General features: G+C 42.4%; 1 long non-coding RNA gene across 1 annotated transcript; it reads left to right on the top strand.

Moving 5' to 3' along the window:
- Positions 1 to 8132: 8132 nt before the first annotated feature.
- On the top strand, positions 8133 to 10774 carry LOC113027444 (uncharacterized). The gene is made up of 3 exons (XR_013910568.1): positions 8133 to 8324; positions 9066 to 9292; positions 9696 to 10774. It is a non-coding gene; the product is annotated as an uncharacterized LOC113027444 (long non-coding RNA).
- Positions 10775 to 24655: the final 13881 nt, after the last annotated feature.

Here is a 24655-nt window from a genome sequence, read left to right on the forward strand (position 1 = left end):
CATGATGAACTTCAAAGTAGGAAAACTTTTTAATTTCCATTTCCTTTTGTGTCTGTGTAGCTGTGTCTGTGTAGCAATGCTGTCTGTTTTCATGATGAGGCTGTTGCACAATGGGGGAATCTTGTGAAAGACTTTTTCTTGAAGTTTCTCTTCCATATATTGAAGTTGTGACATAAGAATCTTTATGTTTCTCTTTGGTTGTAATCAAAATTGAATTTTTGTGGCTGTGGTGGTTAGTACAGTTTTCAGAAGACGACATCTGCATTTGTTCTGTGTTAAATGTAGGCTTCAGAATTGGGGGAGGGGTGGTAGGTGATGTTTATGTGCTCAAGCCCTCTGACACTCAGCATATTTCATCCAGCATGTCAGACCTGTTAAATGTAAAAAGCAGAAGAGAGATTTTATCACTGTGCGTAAGCAGATTTTTCATTCATAATTCAAAGATTTAAGAAAAATTCAGTTGCGAGGACACAACAACCTTTTGGAAAAGCCTGGACCCCAAAGACACAACTGTTACTGTTCAGTTTCTAACAGAGACAACTGCTTTAACTCTCTCACTGCCCAAAGACTTCAAAAATGAAATGATCAATGTCAGTAACTCTTTTCAATATCTTTCCTCTCTCCAAACTGCAGCTGAGCTCAGACCAGTGAGAGCAATGAAACCTCCAGCTTATGTTCCAATGCAGGTGAGGACCTATGATGGGCCCTCTGGACAGCCTGGAGGATCTGTATTGGTTCAGCACACCAGTGTGAACATCGTCACTGAGCCTCCAAAGGACCATATTATCTGGTCCCTCCTCTGCTTTGCCTACTCAAACCCCTGTTGTCTTGGACTTGCAGCTCTCATTTATTCTATCAAGGTGAGGTTAATTAAATCAGTTTTTTGAGCATCTGTTATTCTTCTGAGTGTTTGTGTCTGTGTGTGCATTTGTGTGCATGAATAAATATATCAGTTTTTAACTGTCTGCTTACTATGACCTACATTATATTGATTTGACCATATAGATCAAGTTAATATCCATGAACTCCAACTACACTTTTACAATCTATATGTTTCTGTCCTTTTAGGCCAGAGACCGGAAGGTGGTTGGAGATTTGGAGGGTGCACGGCATTATGGGGCCACTGCTCGCCAGCTTAACGTCACCTCCACAATCCTGGTTGCCCTTGGACTCCTGTTTTTCATCATTACGATGATAGTTGTATTGGAAGGGGTATATCATTAAACTCTCAAAGTAACAAACCCTGACAAAACGCTTCCTTTTAACAGATTGCAGTGCATTGCTTGCTGCTGTGACTTTGGATTTGGATGATAAATATTAACATCAATTTTATTATCAGTCTTCATTATGAGATTTTGACTATGATTTGTCTCTGTTGGCAAGTCTTTTGTTTGGAAAAGATCACATTTCATATATATTGTTTTTTCATATTTCAGTGAAGGTAAATGCATATAAAGATGATTTTTAGCCAATTAAATTAATGTTTGTGCCTATCTATCTACACCCAGGTGAAAAATAAGCACACTGCATTTGGCGTCTGCTAAATTACATACGGAACAATGAATGACAGTATACGGAATTCTTCTTTGTTCACAAAAACCTTTTTTCTGTAGCTGTGGATCATGCTGCATATTCACTGACAGGGATCTCAGCTCATTCATGGCAGGAAAATCTTTTTATTGAGATGTTTCATTTTCCACTCACTAATATTCCACAGAAACAGTGTGGACATTTCATCCCCTTAGAATTTGTTCGATTTAGAGAATTAAGAGTTGATTTGTATGCTATGTTATAATAAATATAATCTTTGAGATTTAACCCTTTAAAGCCGGTCGGAGCGGACACGCTCCATTTTGCGTAACTATTTTTAAATCCCAGTAGCACTGCAACCACGTAAGCTAGCGCAATAATTTTTTTTGCATATGAAACCGGAGGAGTTGTACTTACATCTTATGCCATCAGCTTGTCCTCGGTCACAGTTTCCTTCCACATATAGCTTTGCAAAAACTGCATAAAAAGCACTTGCAGCAACAAAAACATACTATTCCAGAAAAACGCTTTGCCGATCCGATCAGCTGTTTGTAACACTTCCTACGTCCATCAGCGTGAACTGTCGCATGTCCGCCATGACCTGCCCGAAACCGGAAGTGACGTCATTTTGCGCCAATGTAGTTTTTTTTTTACCATCGGGGACTTATGAGCCTATACTTGTGTTTTTAAAAGTTCTGTTTGACTTTATGACTGTCTGTGTCATTTCTGGGATGCTTAGGACTCATATTGCACTGCTGGAAATAGTTTATTTTGATGCATATGCTGTTATTTTGCAAATTTGCATTATAATATTTATTTTCGTTTTTCCTGCAATATATGAAAATTGGTGTATTTCAAAAATAAAACTATGAAGACACTTAAAATTAATCTTCTGTGATGGGAAACTAGTTTGTGCAACTTTTTTGTATTTACAGTTTTGAGGGATAAGCCTCTTAAATTTCTCTAACTAGAAATATATGTTAAAAAAACAAAAACAATTTTCAATTTTTTTGTAGTTTATTGCACTTTTTGGCAATTTATGTAATTACTATGCACTTAATGCAGACATATTATTAAAGTTTGGGCTATAATGGTTGTATTGATGTATAGCAACTTGAAATGCTCCCAAAAATGGCTCCACAGCATGTAAAAATATAATATAAGCTCTGGCGGACTTGGTTCTATGGTAGGTCTTAAAGGGTTAAATGGTGTTGGACTGTAACTCATTAAAAATGTATTTCCTAGGGTTGGGTTTTTTGTTTGTTTTTTAGATTCCATTGATTTCCAGGAGCTCTTGTAGCCTCGATAGCAATTCCTTCTTCCTTTTTAGAAATGAATATTGTAGTTTAATATCTTAGAATGGAAATAGTCTACTTCTGAGGAATTGTTGTTTTTTCCATCTCACCCCATCCCTTGCATCCTCCTCTGTTACACCAACCCTCTATACACTATACCCTTGAATCTTTTCTGTGGTCTTCCTATTTACTTATGAAGCCCCTATGATATGCACCGTATTTTGGATGGAATCCAATAGAATGATACTCCTGGTGGTAACACACATTCCAGCCATGTATTCCAGCCCTAACCCTAACCTTAATCCTAACTTAACCCTACCCATAATCTTATTCCTAACTCTGTCTCAGACCTTCAGACAGTGCACATCTCTATTGAGAGCCCTTCAACAGCCACAACTTCACTTTTTTTTCTCTTTTCATGTGCTTCTCACCTGAGGAAAGCCAAATCTTGGCCAAAACATGGCAGTACAAGCACACGCATCATTGATTATTTTATTTGAGGAGTTTTAATGTATTTTTTTTTCATTTCAGTTTTTTCTATTTCATTTTTGTTCATTAATAAATATATAAATAAAGTTTTATTTTCATATAAACACATAAAAATACATTTATTAAATAACATAACAGATTAAATTTCATTTTATTTACTTAGAATAACAAAGCAAACAGGGGACACAAAGTACACACAAATAATAAACAACACAGGACGAAATCTCACGAAAAAACCAGGGCTCATAAATATTTTGTACTTGTAAATCAGGATTTGTATGTGTAAAAAGAATTTGTGTGTGCGTAAAAAAGATTTTTGTGAGGACTTTGCCAAAAAATACGTGTGAATAGTGTGAATACAAGTAAAAATGGTAAATGGCCTGCATTTGTATAGCACTTTTCTAGTCCCTAAGGACCCCAAAGCGCTTCACACTACATTCAGTCATTCACCCATTCACACACACATTCACACACTGGCGATGGCAAGCTACATTGTATATTATTATTATTATTACTCTCAACAAGCAGCGGTGCTGCCGTTGGGAACTTGACCCATACCAAAGCGCTTACAGACGGAGGATAGTCCTCCCCCAGCTGCTATCAGGGCAGGAGATGTTCACACCCCTGCGTCGAAACTGCAAATGAATCGCGCATGAGCAAAGCCGCTGCTCCCGCACTGACTGTAACACAGTCAGTTCTTATTTTACTCTTATGCTGCTTTGTGGATCACAAGGTTTAAAACTACTTGTAAGCGCCAGACGTCTGCTTTATATTTTTATTTACGATTGAGTTCATGTTTGTTTTATAATTCATAGATTCATTACATAAGTCATCTTTTCAGTATTAATAAATGTGAAAATATATGTGTTTACATAAAGTAATTTTAAGTCACTGTTTTGGGATTGGAACCTAAAAGGGGGTACCTCTCACTTTAAGTATGTAAGTGCAATAGTAGCATGAAACCCTGTATGAGAGGGAAGGGGAGGAGCATGGACAGAGAGGTTAGGAGTCAAACACTGAATGACGTCATTGCGTAATTTGCATATAATTGGTCATGCTAATATAATTGTAACCTACGTTGTTGGAGAGAGAAATAGCATCGTGGAAGAGACATAAAGTGAGTAAAAACGTCCTAAATGCATTTAGAATTTATTTAGAACTACAAATTAAATTTATTGTAGCAATTATTGTTTTTTTTAATGTCACAATTCCAACCCTGCTCCTTTATCCGGGCTTGGACCGGCAAAAGTGACCCGAAATAGGCACTCTGGTGGACTTACTTTGTGTGTGTGTGTGTGTGTTTATAAGTAGTTTTAAACCTCGTGATCTACAAAACAGCATAACAGTAAAAGAAGAATTTACTGCGTTACAGTGCGGGAGCAGCGGCTTCGCTCATGCGCGGTTCATTTGCAGTTCGGATGCGTAGGTGTGAACATCTTCTGCTCTGATAGCAGCTGGGGGAGGACTATCCTCCGCCCGTGAGCGCTTTGGAACGGGCGAGGTGCCCACGGCAGCACCTGCTGCTTGTTGAGAGTAAAAGCGATACCCGCTTTCAGGTCAAAAAGTCATCATAAATAAGTCTCCAATAACACCAGAAAAAGTCGCCAGATTTGTCACTAGTCGCTTTTTAGAAAAAAAGTCGCTAAGGGGGTCTGAAAACTCGCTAAATATAGCGACAAAGTCGCTAAAGTGGCAACACTGCCCTCCAATAGCCAAACCCATCTGTTCTCTGATTGGATTGTTAAATTTCTAATTGACATGACATTGGCCAATCAGATGAAAGGAAGAAAAATAGGGTCAAAATTCATACTTGTAACTTGAAACTTGAGTGCAGAGTTTCACATGTATTTTTTGGCTAAGTCCTCACACAAATCTTTTTTACACACACAAAAAAAATTCTTTTTAGACATACAAATCCTGATTTACAAGTACAAAACTGATTTACAAGTACAAAAAATTTATGACCACAATTTGAGCCCATAGAAGAACACTTCCCAGGAATTTTCCGGGGTCACACGGGGCACGCTGTTGGGGGACGGGCAGTGCCCTTCTTGTCTCCCGGCTGATGACAGGCTCAGTCCTCAGTTCATAACCTTATTCTTAACCTTAACCACAACTTTAATCATATTAGATAGGGTTTTCCAAAGTGATTCATGATGAGAAAGTAAAATAAATGCACATGTGTAGATTAATTCCAAATGGTTCTCATGTTTCCACAAGTGTAACATACTGGCGATTTGTCACGTAGCGTCGGTATGTTATATTTTGGGATGAGGACGTCTGACCAGCGTGATACGTCAGGTGAGACGTCATTCAGGTCTGGTACCTGAAATTAACCTGGTATAAAAATATAAATATAATAAAAATATAGTTTTCATCCATGCATTTTTGCAGTATTATTACTTGACGTCTTAATTTTCTTTGTAATGAAATAGAATAGTGTTTCAACAAGTCCTTTGACAAATGCTTTGACTCCATGCGCATCAAAAAGTTTTAAATATTAAGGTATGTGATTGTCACTCTGCTGTAGTACAGCTCTGCGTTATCTCCTGAGAAAGCGGAGCTGTGCACTTTATATAGAAATGTATAGTTTTTGTAGAATGAGCCTTACTGAATAAAATGCCAGCAATGACAGTATTTAAATCTTTTTCTGCTCCTAAATTTCCCCCTCCATCAAAATGTGAACACCAAGAAAACCAAAGAGATCATTTTCATCTTCAGAAGGCACAGCACTGACTTGCCCCCCCCCTTTGTGGAAAGGGTCCACAACTTCTGGTTTCTTGTCATCCTCATCTCTGCTGAGATCTCCTGGACAGACAACATCACAGCGGCCGTCAAGAAGGCCAGCAGCGGCTGAACTTCCTGAGAGTCCTCAAGAAGTACAAAACAGACTCCAACCTGCTGCTGACCCTCTACCACACCTCCATTAAGAGCCTGCTAACATACTGCATCACAGTAAGGTATGGCAGCTGCACTAAGGGGTATAGAGTGAGGCTTCAGTTGAGTAGTCAAGTTAGCTCAGAAGATCATCGGCTGCCCTCTCCCCTCCCTGATGGACATTTATTCCTCCCGCTGTCTCAGCAGGCAATGAACATAATCAACAACATTTCCCCACCCTGGCTTTGACCTGTTCAACCTGCTTCCCTCAGCGAAGCACTACAGGTGCATCAGCACAAAGACCCACAGACTCAAGAACAGAAGTCATAACCACCCTGAACTCACACATGCACCAATAACACAGTTCCACCGCCTATTTCAAGACTTCCCTCTATAAACCACCACAGAGTAATAACCCAAACTGTATATGCACAAGACTATTTATTTACATATTTGTTTCCTTTTTCCCGGATTTGTTTATTTTGTGGATTTTATGTATATATATATATATTTTTTTTTCTAAATACTGTTCATATGTATATAGTGCTGCAGAAACTGTGCACCTCGCCCCCATTTCTTCTCCCACATGTTAGCACTGAGTTTGAGATGCTCTGTATCTCATTGTACATCTGTATAGTGACAATAAAGGCATTCTATTCTATTCTATTCTATTCTATTCTATTCTATTCTATTCTATTCTATTCTAAAATACAGTCAGTGTTGATCAGAGGATGATGCCATTTGGAGCCTACAAATAAAGTGACACTATTAACCTTTTCTTTGTAGTTTCAATTATACGAAGCATGTTGGTCCCATTTGTTGAAGAACATCCCCACACCATCATGTTCGTACCTCCAGACTTCACTGTTGGTCTGGTATTTTTGGGATGATATGCAGTGCCTTCTGACCTCCAAAACACGGTGTGTATTGTAGCATTGTCATGGTCCTGGCTCATTTTGACCCAGCGTTCTTAGTTTTCTTGTGTTTTTGTATTTTGTTCTTTATTTATTCCATGGTTTCTAAGTTGTTCTGTTAAGATGTTGCTTATTAGATTTCCCCTCGTTACTTTACTCCCTGTGTGCCCCCTCTGTGTATCTGTGAGTCTCGTTTCTCCTCCTTGTGTTTTATTTCATGTTTTCCTCAGCCCGCTGTGTCTGTGTTCTCTCCCCCTCTCTGGTCTGCGTCTCTGTATACTTCCTGTTTTACTTTGATAGTCTCCCGTCAGTGTGCGTCAGTGTTGTGTTTGCTCCTGCCATGTCTCGCTATGATTATCACTGTCACCTGTGTTCCCCGTTAACCGTCTGTGAATTTATGTCCACGTCTCCCTCAGTTCTGTGTCGCGTCGTCAATGTCTCATCCCTGAAGCTGTGTGATTTTTCCCTGTGTTTCCTCGGTCCTCAGTTTAGCATTCCCAGTCTAGTTTTGTATCATTGTTAAGCCTGCAATAAAGCAGTGATTTTTGAGTTCAATTCTGTTTCCATGAGTTTTGCGTTTGGGTCCTCACCTGCCTGTGCACAGCCAGTTCATGACAAGCATCTCATCTGGTCTCATCTGACCAGACAATATCCTCAGAGTATTTTACAGGCTTGTCTAAATGTTGCTCAGTAAAGTTTAAATGTTCTTCAAGATGCTTTACCTCATTACTTATTTTCTTTGAAACAATTTTCCATGCTGATTCCAGATCTCCATTTCCTCATGTGTTCAAAATTCTTTCCCTGTAGTGTTTCTCATTAGAGCACATAATTTATGGACATCTACTGGATGGATTGGTACTCACATCTGGTGAGAATTTCATGTCAATACCACCTTTCAAAATATATTTACTTAGAAAAGTGTTCAATATTTGTTTTACCTTCTGTATCTGATTGTCACTGTAACAACAAAGGCTGTGTTGAACTTCCTTCCTTATCCTGTTTGATCATGCCAATGACGCAAATTCCTGAACCCACACAGCACAACACAAATGTGAAACTAAACCACCAACGTCTGCTTTCAACTCCTGTATGCTGAGCACGCTGTTAACTTCACATAATTACAGACGGCTGAGTCCAATGACCGACATGTTTCGTGATACTGGAACTGAAGATCGGGTTGTCTTAGTAGAGTCTGAGGAGAGGCATGATGAACTTCAAAGTAGGAAAACTTTTTAATTTCCATTTCCTTTTGTGTCTGTGTAGCTGTGTGTGTGTAGCAATGCTGTCTGTTTTCATGATGAGGCTGTTGCACAATGGGGGAATCTTGTGAAAGACTTTTTCTTGAAGTTTCTCTTCCATATATTGAAGTTGTGACATAAGAATCTTTATGTTTCTCTTTGGTTGTAATTAATGTAATTGGTGGTGCAGTATTGGTAAGGTTAGTACAGTTTTCATTTTTTTTTTTTGTTTTTTGTACAGTTTTCAGAAGAAGACTTCTGCATTTGTTCTGTGCTCACTTATAGAAAAACAATCAAGATGTTAGGGTTGGGGGGGGGGGGGATCTGTTTAATGACTTCATGTAAAAAGCAGAAGAGAGATTTTATCACTGTGCTTAAGGAAATTTTTGATGTCACTGCATGCTAACTTAGTTTGTGTCACCAACTGTGAGTACAAAATCCTCAAAAAAACGTGTGCTTTGTCCCAAAACATTTATTCACAGTCATATTATTTACATTATTTATTTGTTAATTTATTTAGTGAAGTCAGATTTCAGGATTCACAGATTTAGAAAAATTCCGTTGCAAGGACAATGCAACATTTTGGAAATACCTGGACCCCAAAGACACAGCTGTTACTGTTCAGTTTCTAACAGAGACAACTGCTTTGCCCAAAGACTTCAAAAATGAAATGATCAATGTCAGTAACTCTTTTCAATATCTTTCCTCTCTCCAAACTGCAGCGGAGCTCAGACTAGTGAGAGCAATGAAACCTCCAGCTTATGTTCCAATGCAGGTGAGGACCTATGATGGGCCCTCTGGACAGCCTGGAGGATCTGTATTGGTTCAGCACACCAGTGTGAACATCGTCACTGAGCCTCCAAAGGACCATATTATCTGGTCCCTCCTCTGCTTTGCCTACTTAAACCCTTGTTGTCTTGGACTTGCAGCTCTCATTTATTCTATCAAGGTGTGTGTGTGAATATATACATTGTACCTACCTGCCTATCATATCTTACCATATAAATCAAGCTACATGATCATGGCATCGAACACAACCAAAGCTGAAGTGCAAATTTCTTTTTTAAAAACTACAACACTGAAAGAAATATCTTACATTTGTTATACAGTTTACATCATTTCCTACACTGATAGTAACAAAGAAAATATATGGGCACAAAAAAACCCCACCAGTGAAAGAGCACCTGGGATTATTATTATAATTGTTTGCATTTACTAAAAACATGAAGCTTAACTTTGTCAAATAATGAAACTTGGGCTATGCTTAACATTTGCAGTTTCAGTTTACAATGGGATAAAGATAATTACATTATAATTACACCATTACAAACTATATGTTTCTGTCCTTCTAGGCCAGAGACCGGAAGGTGGCCGGAGATCTGGAGGGTGCACAACATCATGGGTTCATTGCCCGTGGGCTTAACATTGCTGCCACAGTCCTGTTTGTCATTGTACTCATGATTTTCTTTATTATAATCAGTGCTTTGTTTGCAAATGCACCTGCTTATGCTCACAGAGAACCATACTATTATCATTTTAACAGAGATTAAGTTGCTTGCTTCTGTGACTTGTTATTAAGCCTCATATTGGGGCGATCGTGGCTCAAGAGTTGGGAGGTCGCCTTGTAATCGGAAGGTTGCCGGTTCGAGCCCCGGCTTGGACAGTCTCGGTCGTTGTGTCCTTGGGCAAGACACTTCACCCGTTGCCTACTGGTGGTGGTCAGAGGGCCCGGTGGCGCCAGTGTCAGGCAGCCTCGCCTCTGTCAGTGCGCCCCAGGGTGGCTGTGGCTACAATGTAGCTTGCCATCACCAGTGTGTGAATGGGTGGATGACTGGATATGTAAAGCGCTTTGGGGTCCTTAGGGACTAGTAAAGCGCTATATAAATACAGGCCATTTACCATATTTGGTACAAGAAAAAACACAGCTTCAGACCCACTGTTTAATTTAAAAACTAAAGGTGTGCTCCAATAGTTCATTTTGCTTAGTCTCTCAGTTAGGAACTGTGGCAGTAGTAATAAAAGCTGTTCCAGTTACCCAATTACTAAGCAAAAGTGCTTTGGTGCTTCCTTTATTGCTTCCTTTAGCATAGGATACACTGGAGCATCCTTTATGAAAATGAAGAAGAAAAAGGCATCCCATAAGTCATTGCAACAGACCATCCGGCCATTCATGAAAACAATGGACATAATAAACAAAGTTGCACAGATCGTGTGAATGTTCGTTGTAACATTTTTCTTTTCATTTCATGAACTCCTGGTATATTTCAGCGTTTATAATAACTGTTTGTTAAATAAATACTTGCTGTTGAGTTGCTTTGCATGAAGAATGCAGTATGCTATGTAAGCTCAAAATTTTGATCTACACTGACTGATCAAAGTGTGCTTAAACTTCTCTGTAATCACTGTTCTTTAGTAAAATCTTTCTGTTGTACTACAGTTTTCAGGATTCATTTTTATACACTATGGGGCAGATTTACTAAGTGAGTCCAATTATTGTGATATTGCAATTGCAGTATGATCTATGATCTATTTACAAAGATGCAGGCTGTTCATATCAGTAAAAAACAGCATTCTGTCCAGAGTCACAAAAAGTTACCTGAAATCAAAAAGATTAGCTTTTAACAGCTTTTGTTTTCATTGCCCTGCTTGAAAATCATTACTAGATGAGCAGGTTATAGAGGTGTAGTAGCACCCCTTTTAAGAGTTATCATGAAAGAGTCTGATTTTTTAAAAAACAGGAATGTTATACCTGCACATATATTGGCAAAAGTATTCAGGCAACCATTCAAATCATTGGATTCAGGTGTTCCAATCACCTCCATGGTCAGAGGTGTATAAAATCAAACAGCTGGCATGCAGACCGCTTCAAAAAACGTTTTTGAAAAAATGAAGTGAATTGAATTCCAGCATGGTACTGTGATAGGATGACACCTGTGCAACAAGTCCAGTTGTGAAATGTCCTTGCTACTAAATATTCCACAGTCAGCTGTTAGTGGAATCAAAACAAAGTGGAAGTGACTGGGAATGACAGTAACTCAGCCACAAAGTGGTAAACCAAATAAAATCACAGGGCGGGGTTAGCAGATGCCAAGGTGCATAGAGCGCAGAGGTTGGCAGCTTTCTGCAGTCTCAGTTTCAGCTGGGCAGCTGCATCTGCACCTTACATCACTAAATGCAATGCAAAGCGTTAAATGAAGTGGTGTAAAGCATGTCGCCACTGGACTCTAGAACACTGGAGACGTTTTCTGTGGAGTGACGAATCACGTTTCTGGGTTTGGTGGTTGCCAGGGGAACGGTATTTGTCTGACTGCATTGTGCATGGTCCAGTTTTTTTCAGAATAAGAATACCCAGTGATGCCAGTTGATAAAATTGTGTACATCAGAATCTGCTTTAACTACTTTGTAGAGGTGGAGCAGCTGGCCCTCAACTCCACCAGCTTGTCACTTGGCATCGAGCCCAGTCTTGACACGATGCTGCATGGCAGATTTTCTCTTGAAGTTTTTTTTAGGTGAGTTTAAAGCTGGCGTTCCCAGAGAGAACCCACGCAAACATGGGGAGAGCATGCAAAATCAAAGCAGAAAGGGTGGAATCGAACTTAGCTTTGAGGCAGTGTCAACCACTGTGACACCATGCTGCCCAGTCTAGTTACTGTAGCTCAGAAAACAATCCTTTAATCTAAATCCATGCAGTATTGCATTTCAGGTAGTACTGATTTAATACTCAGTTCTTATTTCTGACTTCTTATTAAGTTCTTACTCATATGGAGATTGTTGTATCATTGTGATCATTGTGTATAAATGTTCAGTTTGCCTGTTATTAGCTTTACTAAACAAAATGTCAGCAGTGAATCTTCTCAACATAAGAATTTTGTGTTAAGTTCTTCCCTCCACTGAAATTTAATAGTAACTGATGGCCAGGAGATGTCAGCATTTGGTCTGTATAAATATTATGACACAATGAACCTTTATTAAATTAACTTCTTAAGTTAAAAATTTTTATTATGAGATTAGATTTGGCCATTTATGATAAGAGGTGCATTACATCCCCTAACCCAGTGCTCCCCATGGTACCAGTCTGTGAGCCGTTTGGTACCAACTCACAGACCGACTTTGGTTGAGACTCGGGTGTGAAATTTATGGTTTTCAGGGTTCGTATCAGTTTTTATCATTATTTTTTATCAGTTTTCCTGGGTCTTTCCCTGTGTGTTATGAATAAATTTTCTTTTTTGGTACCGGTACTGGTTTTATTTTGTTGTATTTATCCGCCACACCTTAAAGGCCGATCCGTGAAAATATTGATGGACGTAAACCGGTCCGTGGTGCACAAAAGGTTGGGGACCACTGCCCTAAACCACAGTATTTTACATTGTCCACTGAAAACTATGAATAAATCATTAATTTGAAAACTTAACATAATGTACAGTGTGTTAAGTGGCAGCTGCGTTTGTTAGGTAATTAATTATGTCATTACTGTATTTACTGTATTTATTGATCAGACCTACCCTACTAAGTATTTTGTCTTGCAAAACTCAAGCCTCAACAACGCTGTTTTTCCTTCTTCTCCATCTCACTGGTATTTCATCTGCTTGACCACCAGGTGGCACTCCAAACAAATGATCCCAACAGCGTCAGTGCCCCACAGACCCAGCTTCAGTTCAAGTTCAAAGTGTTTCCAGATGCTGCTCCTTACAACAGCTCAGATGAAGACAGTCTCACACAGGTAACAGTGATTTAACAGGATTTGTAAGCATGTGGTCGAGAGCTACAAACTGTGACTGGGTGAGAGTGTCCTTCCCCTTTAGAATGTATTTCAATGTCATGAGAAACCATGTTTTAAGTCAAATTAATTGACATTTAATTATTTTTATACTTATGTATTTAATTAATGCCAATTTGATTAATTGATGAAACATTTAATTAATTATTTAATTACATTATTTATTTATTTTGGCACCCCTGACCCTCTATAAAGGGCAAAATTAAACATTTTCTTTCAATGATTTAGATCCAAAACAACACAATGTAACTCTACCAGTCCTTCTCTGTATTTCTCAATCAACATTCTTAATGCAAACATTGCATATGCTGTCCTCTTTCTGAGCATTAAACTATTGTTTCTTAATCTAGCTTCAGCGTCAACTTCATCCTTCTGTAGTTTCTGCAGCTCTGCACACCACTTCTCCTCCATTACTCTCACTCGCTGAGATTGTTTTAAACAATGTGGTATAAAGTCTACTGCTTTCTCGTCTGTACATCTGCGTACCGTCACAGGTATGTTAACTAGACCCACTGCCATTTCACTCTTCATCCACTTCATACTTGTCCTCACTTTGTCGTTACTAATCTTTTGCAGTTCCAAATTTACCGTTTCTTCCACTCATCTTATATTCGCTTCACTTTATAGCATATTAAAACTTTTCTTTTAAGCATTTCTGTTTATCTTCTTACAGCTTTGTTTTGGTTCTCTACATGCCATTTTCAGCAACAAAGAAACACATCAGCCAAAACTATTTCTCACAACAACGATAATAAAAAGTTGTGTCATTGAAGATCAACAGCAGAGTGTCTTGTCAACGTCTTGTGTAACATATTTCACACAGGAACTTAAAATGAATTTAAAAATTAAAAAAGTGACAAATAGGAGGTATGGAGCCGAACCTGAATAGCTACGGTATTCGGAAAGGCGCAAATAACGTGTTTTTTTTCTTTTTCTTTTTCTTTTTCTTTTGATTTTTTTTTTTTTTTTTTTTACGAATACTTAATTCGAACAAATATTTTAAAGATATTTATATTCGCGAACAAGAGAAACTTTATATCAAAAGCTGCGTTTCCTCATGAGACCACAGTGCATGCCCGATGACTGAGCGAGTGAGTGACGTGTAAAGACGTAACTGACACACGCTGCTGCACTCAGCAACAGAGAAGGCTTTGCTGAGCGAAAAAAGAATGAACTGCATCACTAGTTTTGTTGAATTGATTTTTGTACCTTAACCGGGTTCTCACTCGTGTGCTCTCATGTTCGCTCTGTTTATGTAGCTGTGTTAGCTTTAGACAATAGGCTGCTGACCAATGACTGTAGAAAACAGTCATTGCTGCTGACAGAGTAACGTTAACGTTCGGTTAAAAAGGTTAAAACAATGCTTGTGTAGTTGTTTCAAATTGGATGCAGTTGTGGGCGATATATAGTACGTTTAACCTTCACAGGCATGGTACGTTTAAGTTATTCTGGCTTTTGCAGACACCAAGATGTAGGTTATAAGCTATTTAACCTATTCAACCAAATAGAAAAGAGTGTGGCTTCTGCTGAGCCATCTCTTGGTCCTCCACTGGCCCTAAAAAACTTGCTCAAGTTCTGTGTGGAAGCATTTCACAGTCAGTGCTGCAGATAAAACCAAAGTGATATGTAACTTGTACAAAATTCAAATTAGCAGAGGCAGATATCAAACATCTGACAACATCTGCTATGCATAATCACATGCACTTAAAGCATCCTCTTCTGTCTGCCAACCCCCCCACATGCACCAATCCCCCACCAGCAGCAATTCATCATCACAGCCGTTGTCTGCCCCTGCAAGTCAGTTTCCATCACCTATATTAGCTGCATTTAATGCAAAAAGGCTTGTCCACCTATCCACCTCACTGCAAAGCAAATAACAAACACAGTGGGAGAAATGATTTGCCTTCATGTGATGCCCTACTCAGTAGTGGAGGATAAAGATTTTCACAAACTGCTCAATGTGGTTGCACCTCGATACCAATCTCATTGCCATTTCTCTCGCACAGTTATACCACAACTTTACCAAGAAGCGAAAACAAAAGTAAAAGAAGCTCTCTCAAAATCTGAAGAGAAATTTGTGCACTGCACGTCTGAGATCTGGATGAGCAAATTTTTTTTATAGCTGCAGAAAAGACTAACATTGTTATCTTTTTACAAAAACAAAACAAAACAAAAAAAAAACAGCTTAACATGAGAGGTTTTTGGACCAATTTTGTGTTCTCCATTCTTTAAGCACCAGTTTGGCACCAGTGTCGGATAAAACCTAAACGATACCCATCCCTAGTCAGTCCTGCAGATAAAACCAAAGTGATGTGTAATTTGTACAAAATTCAAATCAGCAGAGGCAGATATCAACCATCTGTCAACACCTGCGATGCATAATCACATGCATAGAAGTTAAAGCATCCTCTTCTGTCTGCCAATCCCCCCACATGCACCAAACCCCCCACATGCACCAAACCCCCCCCCCCCACATGCACCAATCCCCCCCCCCCCCCCCCACATGCACCAATCCCCCCACCAGCAGCAATTCATCATCACAGCCGTTGTCTGCCCCTGCAAGTCAGTTTCCATCACCTATATTAGCTGCATTTAATGCAAAAAGGCTTATCCACCTATCCACCTCACTGCAAAGCAAATAACAAACACAGTGGGAGAAATGATTTGCCTTCATGTGATGCCCTACTCAGTAGTGGAGGATAAAGATTTTCACAAACTTCTCAATGTGGTTGCACCTCAATACCAATCTCCTTGCCATTTCTCTCGCACAGTTATACCACAACTTTACCAAGAAGCGAAAACAAAAGTAAAAGAAGCTCTCTCAAAATCTGAAGGGAAATTTGTGCACTGCACGTCTGAGATCTGGATGAGCAAATTTTCCACAAATTCATATCTTTCTCTCAATGGCCACTGGATAGAAAGCAAACAGAGTCCCCTATGAATAGATGAAGATAAACGTGTGACAGCACTTCTCAAGATGGAAGTTCTTAATGGAGATCACACAGAAGCCAACATTCTACCTCACCTCCAGGCCGCTGTGAAACAATGGCAAGATAGTGTTGGAGTGAAATTTTTGTTGAGTATTTTGTCACAGATAATGCCACTAACATGGTTGCACCAATGGCTGTGGTGCACATTATGTGTATGTCTCACACCTTACAAACAGCCCCATGCACGGGGCGATCTGCAGTAGCTCGTCAACGGAGATTTGCCGTGTTGTGGCGTTACCGTCATTTCAGATTAACGCTGACAGCACTTGTGGGAAGAAAATGAATATGACTGCACATTTACGCCGACATCATCCTAGTGCAAAGACAAGTGGAAGCAGACAAAAACGAAAAGCACCATGCTACAAACTTTACCCGAGTCATTTAGACAGCCGTTAGCACATGATTCTCCTTATGGGGACCTGATATGTTTAATATGCTGATGAGAATATAGCCCAGAAGAAGCGTATAGTATAGATTTTATTTTGGAAAGTCATTTCTCTGTAATAAACTTTTCCAAAGATGAGTGATTTCTCAATCAGATAGATTTATTATTTTATCCCTTTGTTGTTTCAGCAACATTAAATTTAAAAACTGTACATTTTAGTTAATATATTTATAATTTTAATAAATGACAAATTAAAAAAGCATGAACATTTTTTGTATCGAAAAAATATCGAACCGTGAATTTTGTGTATCGTTGTACCCCTAATAAAAAGGGGTTGATAAAGTCTAGTTCTTGGAATTCTGTGCAGTAGAAAGAAGCTCTTTCAGTATTTCATGTTTTAGTAAACGTGTTTGTGCTTTGTGCATCCACTCAAACATCACTACTTAGCCATCAAACTACAGCGGAAAAAAAAAAAAAAAAGTATGAAGGTTCATGGTGAGATTTCATTTCCATTGTGGTTGGAAACTGAAGAAAAACAGGTCGCACAAATTGCAACAAGCGCATAACTTGCAAAGTTCCTGTGTGTTGGTAAAACCAGCGGAAGTACGAGAGTACAAACTGTTACATTTTCTACTGTGGTGACTGTGCTAACCGCAGAGTAACTGGCTGCATGCGCTACAGACTGCAAATGCACATGATATACAGATTATACACATGTACAGGGTGGGCCATTTATATGGATACACCGTAATAACATGGGAATGGTTTGTGATATTAAAGTCCTGTTTGTGGCACATTAGTATATGTGAGGGGGCAAACAAGTCAAGATGGATGGTGACAATGGTGGCCATTTAGAAGTCGGCCATCTTGGATACAACTTTTGTTTTTGTCAATAGGAAGAGGGCCATGTGACACATCAAACTTATTGGTAATGTCATAAGAAAAACAATGGTGTGCTTTGTTTCAATGCAACTTTATTCTTTCATGAGTTATTTACAAGTTTCTGACCACTTATAAAAGCACTGCCCATTGTGTACTGCCCATTGCCCACAGTGCTGCCCATTGTGTTGGATTGTCAATGCAACCCTCTTCTCCCACTCTTCACACACTGATAGCAACACCGCAGGAGAAATGCCAGCACAGGCATCCAGTATCTGTAGTTTCAGGTACTGCACATCTCATATCTTCACACCATAGACAATTGCCTTCAGATGACCCCAAAGACAAAAGCCTAAGGGGGTCAGATCGGGAGACCTTGGGGGCCAGTCAACTGGCCCACAATGACCAATCCACTTTCCAGATCCAACTGTTCATCTAGGAATGCTCGGACCTGGCACCCATAATGCACCATCTTGCTGGAAAAACTCAGGGAATGTGCCAGCTTCAGTGCATAAAGAGGGAAACACATCATCATGTAGCAATTTCAAAGATCCAGTGGCCTTGAGGTTTCCATTGATGAAGAATGGACCCACTATCATTGTACCCCATATACCACACCAAACCATCACTTTTGTTGCCAAAAGACTAAAGCAGATACAGACCATAGGCGAGCCTAGTTACCACTAACAGTGACTGAACAGACTGGCGTGTAGCAGCAGACTGTGCTGGCTGAAGTAGTACTCCTGTGATTACCTGTGATAGAATTCAGGTGTGACGCTGGTGGCCCTGCCTGAGGGCGTAGCCAAAGAGCCATCCAGAAACACTCTCCTGCACAACTGCTCCTACGGACATGACAGTTTTGCATTTTTCAATAATACATAACGCACCCTCCAGATTTCTAGCCTCCTTCCAGTGTCTTCAATAGTAACGTAATAGTAAATAGTAAGCTCAAAATGTGAGCGTCATGTCAGACATGAGCAATCATTTAATTATAATCTTAAGTCCAGCACTACTCAGAACATAACTAATGCAAACAGAAACCTTGAATTCACTCCCACCATTTGAATGCAGCAAAGCTCTTGATAATGCATTTTTTTAAAAAAAATCTTCATTTACATGAGCTTTGCAAATGGTATTTTTCTTGATCATTAGTTTTTTTTGAACAGAATGATTCCACGTGTTGCTTTAGAATATGAAATTGCATTATCTCTTCCTTGCTAATGTCCAGTGTTAACGAATTGATTTAGAGAGTTCCACCCACTCTTGTATGGCTTGCATGCAAATATTTCCTCATGTCTTCCATCTGTTGTGCAAAGTTGATGATTTAAGAAAGTGCAAGTACAGCAGGGCTCTAGACTAACTTTTTGCCATGGGCATACCGGTACACCTAACTTTAAAAAGTTAGGCGTACCGGCACAAAAGTTAGGCGCACACAAATTTTATAATAATTGATATAATATAATGTGTTTTTCTGGACACACTGTGCTTTTTCAGCATTCAAAGATTGATGACACCGTGTCAGAGCACTGGCTATGAATTTCAGAAGGATCAGGCCTTAACTTAACAGAAAAGTTAGCAATAGTTCTTTTCCTATTACAGCTACATCCACTTCTGTCGTGCCTAGGCTGCTCACTAGGGCTGGGTATCATCACTGATTTCTATAATCCATTCGATTCTGGTTTTCAAAGTCCCGATTCGATTCAACTTAGCCTCAGACAGTCAGAAATATTATAATTCTGATCATTTATCAGTACTGACTTCATCAGAATTGTGAACATCACAGCAGATGCCTTTGTGTGAAAGTAACTGAGAATAAAACACAGAAAAACATGAAGGAGATTTTCCTGGTCTGGCTTTTTATAGCAGATAACCTTAAAAATATTGTAACATTCACAAGAACCAGACGGTTGGGGTCTCAGTTTGTCCGTTTATTCGGCACATAAGCAGGCGGGTTGCTAACTCAGGGGAGAGCGCCCTCGTATTACACCTCTCTTCAGCCTGGCACACACACAGAACAACCAGGTCCCCCCACCCCTTCCTGTATACCACCCTCACTACTTCCTGCAGCCCAACCAAACATGAATCTTAAAGGAACAACAACAGTGTGCAGAGATAACTAACATGTCACTGTCCAATAACACTTAAACATCGTTACAATATTCTACAATGTTCTGCACATAAAGTTTAAATTTCTTCAGTATTGAACAACAGAAAAAAATAGGCTTTCTTGTCCGAGGTCATTTAAGTGAAAAAAAGAAAAGAAAAAGACAGCAGCCACAGCGCTGTAAACAACGGTAGACTGGTGGGTAATTGTCAGGGCTCTGTGTGCAGGCGGATGGAGAGGAGGATCCAAATGCGAGACTCTGAGACTGAATTGGAACTGAGAACCTTAGCTTTATTGCTGGTGATAAACGACAACGTGAACTGAACAATGACACTGAGAACTGAACACACAGGCATAATTCTGAGGGTACGACGCGACAACTGGCAGGGAAACACACAAGGCTTAAATACATACTGAGGTGATTAGGGAATGTGAAACAGGAGGAGAGCACAGCTGGGACTCATCAGACATGACGAGGCAAAACTCAACACATTGACATAGTACACAGACTTTCAAAGTAAAACAGGAAACTGAACAGACGTGGACTAAACTAGGGGATACTGTCACGGACCCGGCTCTGGGGACTCCAGGTCCGTGGGCAGTGGGGACTCTGACTGTTATTGTTATTGTTGTTATTATTATTTGGTGTGTTGTCTGCACTGCCCCTGTGCACATCTGTATGTAGGCGTGTGTGTGTGTGTTTTTCCTTTCTGCTGTGGCCAAGTTACAGGCACCTTCAGCTCTGGGGGCGTGGTCTACCTTGAGGGCTGGCCACACCCGAAGTCCTGGCCGCACACCTGCTCCTCATCTGGGCTCGTCGGGGGAGTTATTTAGATGAGCGATGGAGCTTCCACCGACGCTGGATTATTGCGTTTGACTACACGTCAGTCTTCAAACTAGTCAAGTGTGAGTGTATGCCTGCTGGGATAAGTGTTAACGGCTGCCTCTATTGTTTTCCCCTCAGGAGGAGTGTGGGACGAGAAGGAGCAGTGAGCACGGGGAGTGCAGGGACACTGGGGCAGAGAGCACTACACGGGGACTTTTGGGAAGAAGACACTACACGGGAGTCTGGGAAACTGGGGATTTATTGTTGTTTATTTTCACCACCTTGTAAATAAACACTGTTGCACTGAAGAGTCCGGCGTTTGGGTCCTATTTCCCCATCTCCCCACGGTCTGCCAGCCAGACCGTGACAGAATAATCCAGCCATTATGGGCCCAGCGGACTCAAGGACTGTCTCACAGGGGGAATTGCTCGCCCAGCTCTGGAAATACTGTCGGAGCATTATCCAGGCGGCAGATCCACATCTGAGACACATGCAGGTCGTATTTTTCGATGCCTTCCTTTCTTCAACCACCTGTTCTATGAGTTTTCTGGACATTGCAAAGCTAATTCAAATTGTAACTGTGTTGAGGGCTAGCTCTAGCTTTGAACTGTTTGGTTTAGGCTGTCCGGGCAAGGAGGATGCGGCTGCCTCCCTGGCAGCCCTCGCTGCCTGGTTTTTTCTTAATGGGCGGAAGGTTTTCCCACCGCCGCTTGCTGCTCACCTATTGGACCCTCCACTGCAAGGAGGACGGCGCCCTACTCCATCTCCTCTCACTTCTTCAATGACCTCTGTGTCAGCAGACCAAAGACCGACAGTGCTGGTCACCACAGTGAGTAAACCGGACCCTGTCATTTTAACTAATCCAGTCACAGATGAACAGGGGACAGGTCCCTTTGCCCCGCCAACACGAAAGAGACGGCGCCGGCGTCATCCTCGCCAAACCGAAACTCACTTCACTCCTGTGGTTTGGGAAGAACCAGCTGACTCTGGACTGATCGCACGAGGAGCCGCGGACCCGGTGCTAGAACATGAGCCTGCCACTGCAGACAATCGGGAGGCTGAGATTCTCCCCAGGGCTTCCCCAGAGGCTGAACTGGAGGCCTCAGTTGCCTCTGGCCCCCTGGAAATTGCTGAGCCAGCGGTAACATTGTTTTCCTCTCCACCCTTCATGTTGAACATATCACCCTCACTTCAATTAGCTGCCCAGCTAGTCAGTCAGTCATCATCTGTTCCACCTTCCACATCCACTGCTCTGCCGCCACATCCACCGCCTGCTGCTGCCATGTCGCCATCGTCACCGCCAGGTGACCGGTTCAGCGTGCAGGGGGATCCTGCGCAGCAGCCGGAGGAGCTCAGCGAGCCGGAGGAGCTCGGAGAGCCAGCTGGGAGGCCAGCGCCGCTGCTGGAGGAGCTCAACGAGCAGGAGCTCAGCGAGCGGGAGGAGCCCGCGTCGCCAGCCGTGGAGCACGGCGAGCCAGAGGAGCTCAGCATGCCCGAGCGGGAACTCGGAGGTCCGGAGGGATCTGCTGAGCCAGAGCTGGAGGTCGGCGTGCCGGAGGGGCTCGGCGAGCTAATACTGGAGGAGCTCAGCGAGCTAACGCCGGAGGAGCACCGTAAGCCGGAGCAGCCCAGCGAGCCACCCACTGAGAAGCCCGCACTGCTGCTGACGGACCTCAACGAGCCGGAGGGACCGGCATTGCCAGCAGAGGAGCTCAGCGAGCCTGGTGAGCCCGCGCTGCCACCGGAGGAGCTTGGAGGTCCGGAGGGATCCGCTGAGCCAGAGCTGGAGCCCGGCCGCCACGTCCTGCAGCCCGGCCGCCACGTCCTGCAGCCCGGCCGCCACGTCCTGCAGCCCGGCCGGTACATCGGGAATCGTGGGTAGTGCTGAGGCGTGGCCGCCCGCCGGAGCAGCAACGCCGCCGCCACCGGACCCGTGGCAGGCCGCCGGAGGAGCAGCGCCGCCGCCACCGGACCCGTGGCAGGCCACCAGAACCGTTCCGCCGCGGCTGCCGGACCCATGGCCGCCCGCCGGAGCTGCTGCGTTTCCATCACGGGGTTGGAGGTGGGCCGCCCGAACTGTTTCCCCACCACTGCCTGACCCATAGCGGGTTTTGCCTGCTTGCGGTCCACTGGGTCGGCCGCAAGAACTGTTGCTGCCACCATGGCAGTGGTTGGACTTTTGAACTGGGGTTTTCTGGCCCTCCGTCCTGTTTCCCCCCCGCCGCCCGCCCTGGGGTGGTTGGGTTGTGGTTTTTGTTGTGTTTTGGGTCGTCGGGAGCCGACCCTTAGAGGGGGGGTACTGTCACGGACCCGGCTCTGGGGACTCGGGGTCCGTGGGCAGTGGGGACTCTGACTGTTATTGTTATTGTTGTTATTATTATTATTATTTGGTGTGTTGTCTGCACTGCCCCTGTGCACATCTGTATGTAGGCGTGTGTGTGTGTGTGTGTGTGTGTGTGTGTGTTTTTCCTTTCTGCTGTGGCCAAGTTACAGGAACCTTCAGCTCTGGGGGCGTGGTCTACCTTGAGGGCTGGCCACACCCGAAGTCCTGGCCGCACACCTGCTCCTCATCTGGGCTCGTCGGGGGAGTTATTTAGATGAGCGATGGAGCTTCCACCGACGCTGGATTATTGCGTTTGACTACACGTCAGTCTTCAAACTAGTCAAGTGTGAGTGTATGCCTGCTGGGATAAGTGTTAACGGCTGCCTCTATTGTTTTCCCCTCAGGAGGAGTGTGGGACGAGAAGGAGCAGTGAGCACGGGGAGTGCAGGGACACTGGGGCAGAGAGCACTACACGGGGACTTTTGGGAAGAAGACACTACACGGGAGTCTGGGAAACTGGGGATTTATTGTTGTTTATTTTCACCACCTTGTAAATAAACACTGTTGCACTGAAGAGTCCGGCGTTTGGGTCCTATTTCCCCATCTCCCCACGGTCTGCCAGCCAGACCGTGACAGATACGGTGACAGAACAAGAGACACACTGACAGAGACGACTGTATACTAACAGAACACAGAACCACGACCTAAGAAGGAGAACACAAGAAATGCCCAGGACCTAGAGAGTTAGGAACACTAGCGACAGAAATCAAACCCAAGAGAATCAAAACACATCATGAAATCAAAGCTAACTAATACAAACAGAAAAACACTGAGTCCACAGACTCAGGACCGTGACAGTAATAAGCGAATGAATAATACAGAAAACAGAGATTGGAGACGGGAAACTGTTCTTGAAGTACAGAGAGAGATAGAGAGAGAGCTAGCTGTGAATGAAGTGTGATTTTAATAGTCGTGGAAGCAAAACAGCAAAATTCATGACGAGATTGATCAAATGTGAAGCGCAGTTTGCTGCTTCTTTTGCTGCTGGCTTGGCGAATTTTGGTTGGAGAGAGACAAAACCTGCAGCTCAGAATCATGGCAAAAAGACATAAACACAGCGCGGACCGGACGTATCAGGATCGCTAAGCTCCGACAGCGTGTCCGTCTACGGGCTGTCGGGTGAGAAAGCCGAGAAAGACAAAGCTGATTCTGATGCGTCGGTTCCGCTCTGTGTTTACGTCTTTGTGTGGAATGCGTGTACCTGCTCTCATTTGCTGTTTGTTGTTGAAATGGTTTTGTGAGCTTTAATCTGAGAATCTGGTGTTTCTGGCAAAACACAGTTATATTTAAAAGTCGATTCAGGATTTAATGAATTGATATCGCTTTATTCAAGCTACTCACCTCCCACTTCCACCTGCACTTTCAACTGGACCACGGCCAATCAGAGAGGTCCCGCCCCTTACTATCTCTAATTGGTTTAGTCCACGATAGGGGCATACTGGTCGTGTCCAAATTCATGGGCTGCATCCTCCTGAGGACCTGGCCTTCGCGGTCTACGTGGGCCGGGTCCTCAGAAGGTCGGGTAGGCCGGAAGTAAACGGCCGTGAAATTGGACGGTCTAGCCTTCTGATTAGCGTCACCGCTGTCTCGGTGGAGTTTAATAAACTCAGCTGTCTGCTCCTTGCTATCTAAAATTGTCATGATACGTTGTGTGGCAGGCAGGAGAAGGACCCAAGATGCAGATTCACAGACACGGGGATAAACTCAAAAACACAGCTTTATTGCTGGCCACGAGAAGCAATACAAAATAAACTAAAACTGGGAAAACTAAAGCATGAGATGTACAAGGAACCGAACCACGGGGAGAATAACACACAACATGAGGGAGAACGCGACGCCGAACAGAGGGAGACTCAGACAGAAATACACAGAGGGTAAACGAGGAAAGTGGGCACACACGGGGAACACAGGTGATACTGATAATCATAACGAGACAGGGCGGGGTGAACTGAACATGACATGTACAGG

This window comes from Astatotilapia calliptera, chromosome 7 (assembly GCF_964374335.1).
Source record: "Astatotilapia calliptera chromosome 7, fAstCal68.1, whole genome shotgun sequence".
Lineage (NCBI taxonomy): Eukaryota > Metazoa > Chordata > Actinopteri > Cichliformes > Cichlidae > Astatotilapia > Astatotilapia calliptera.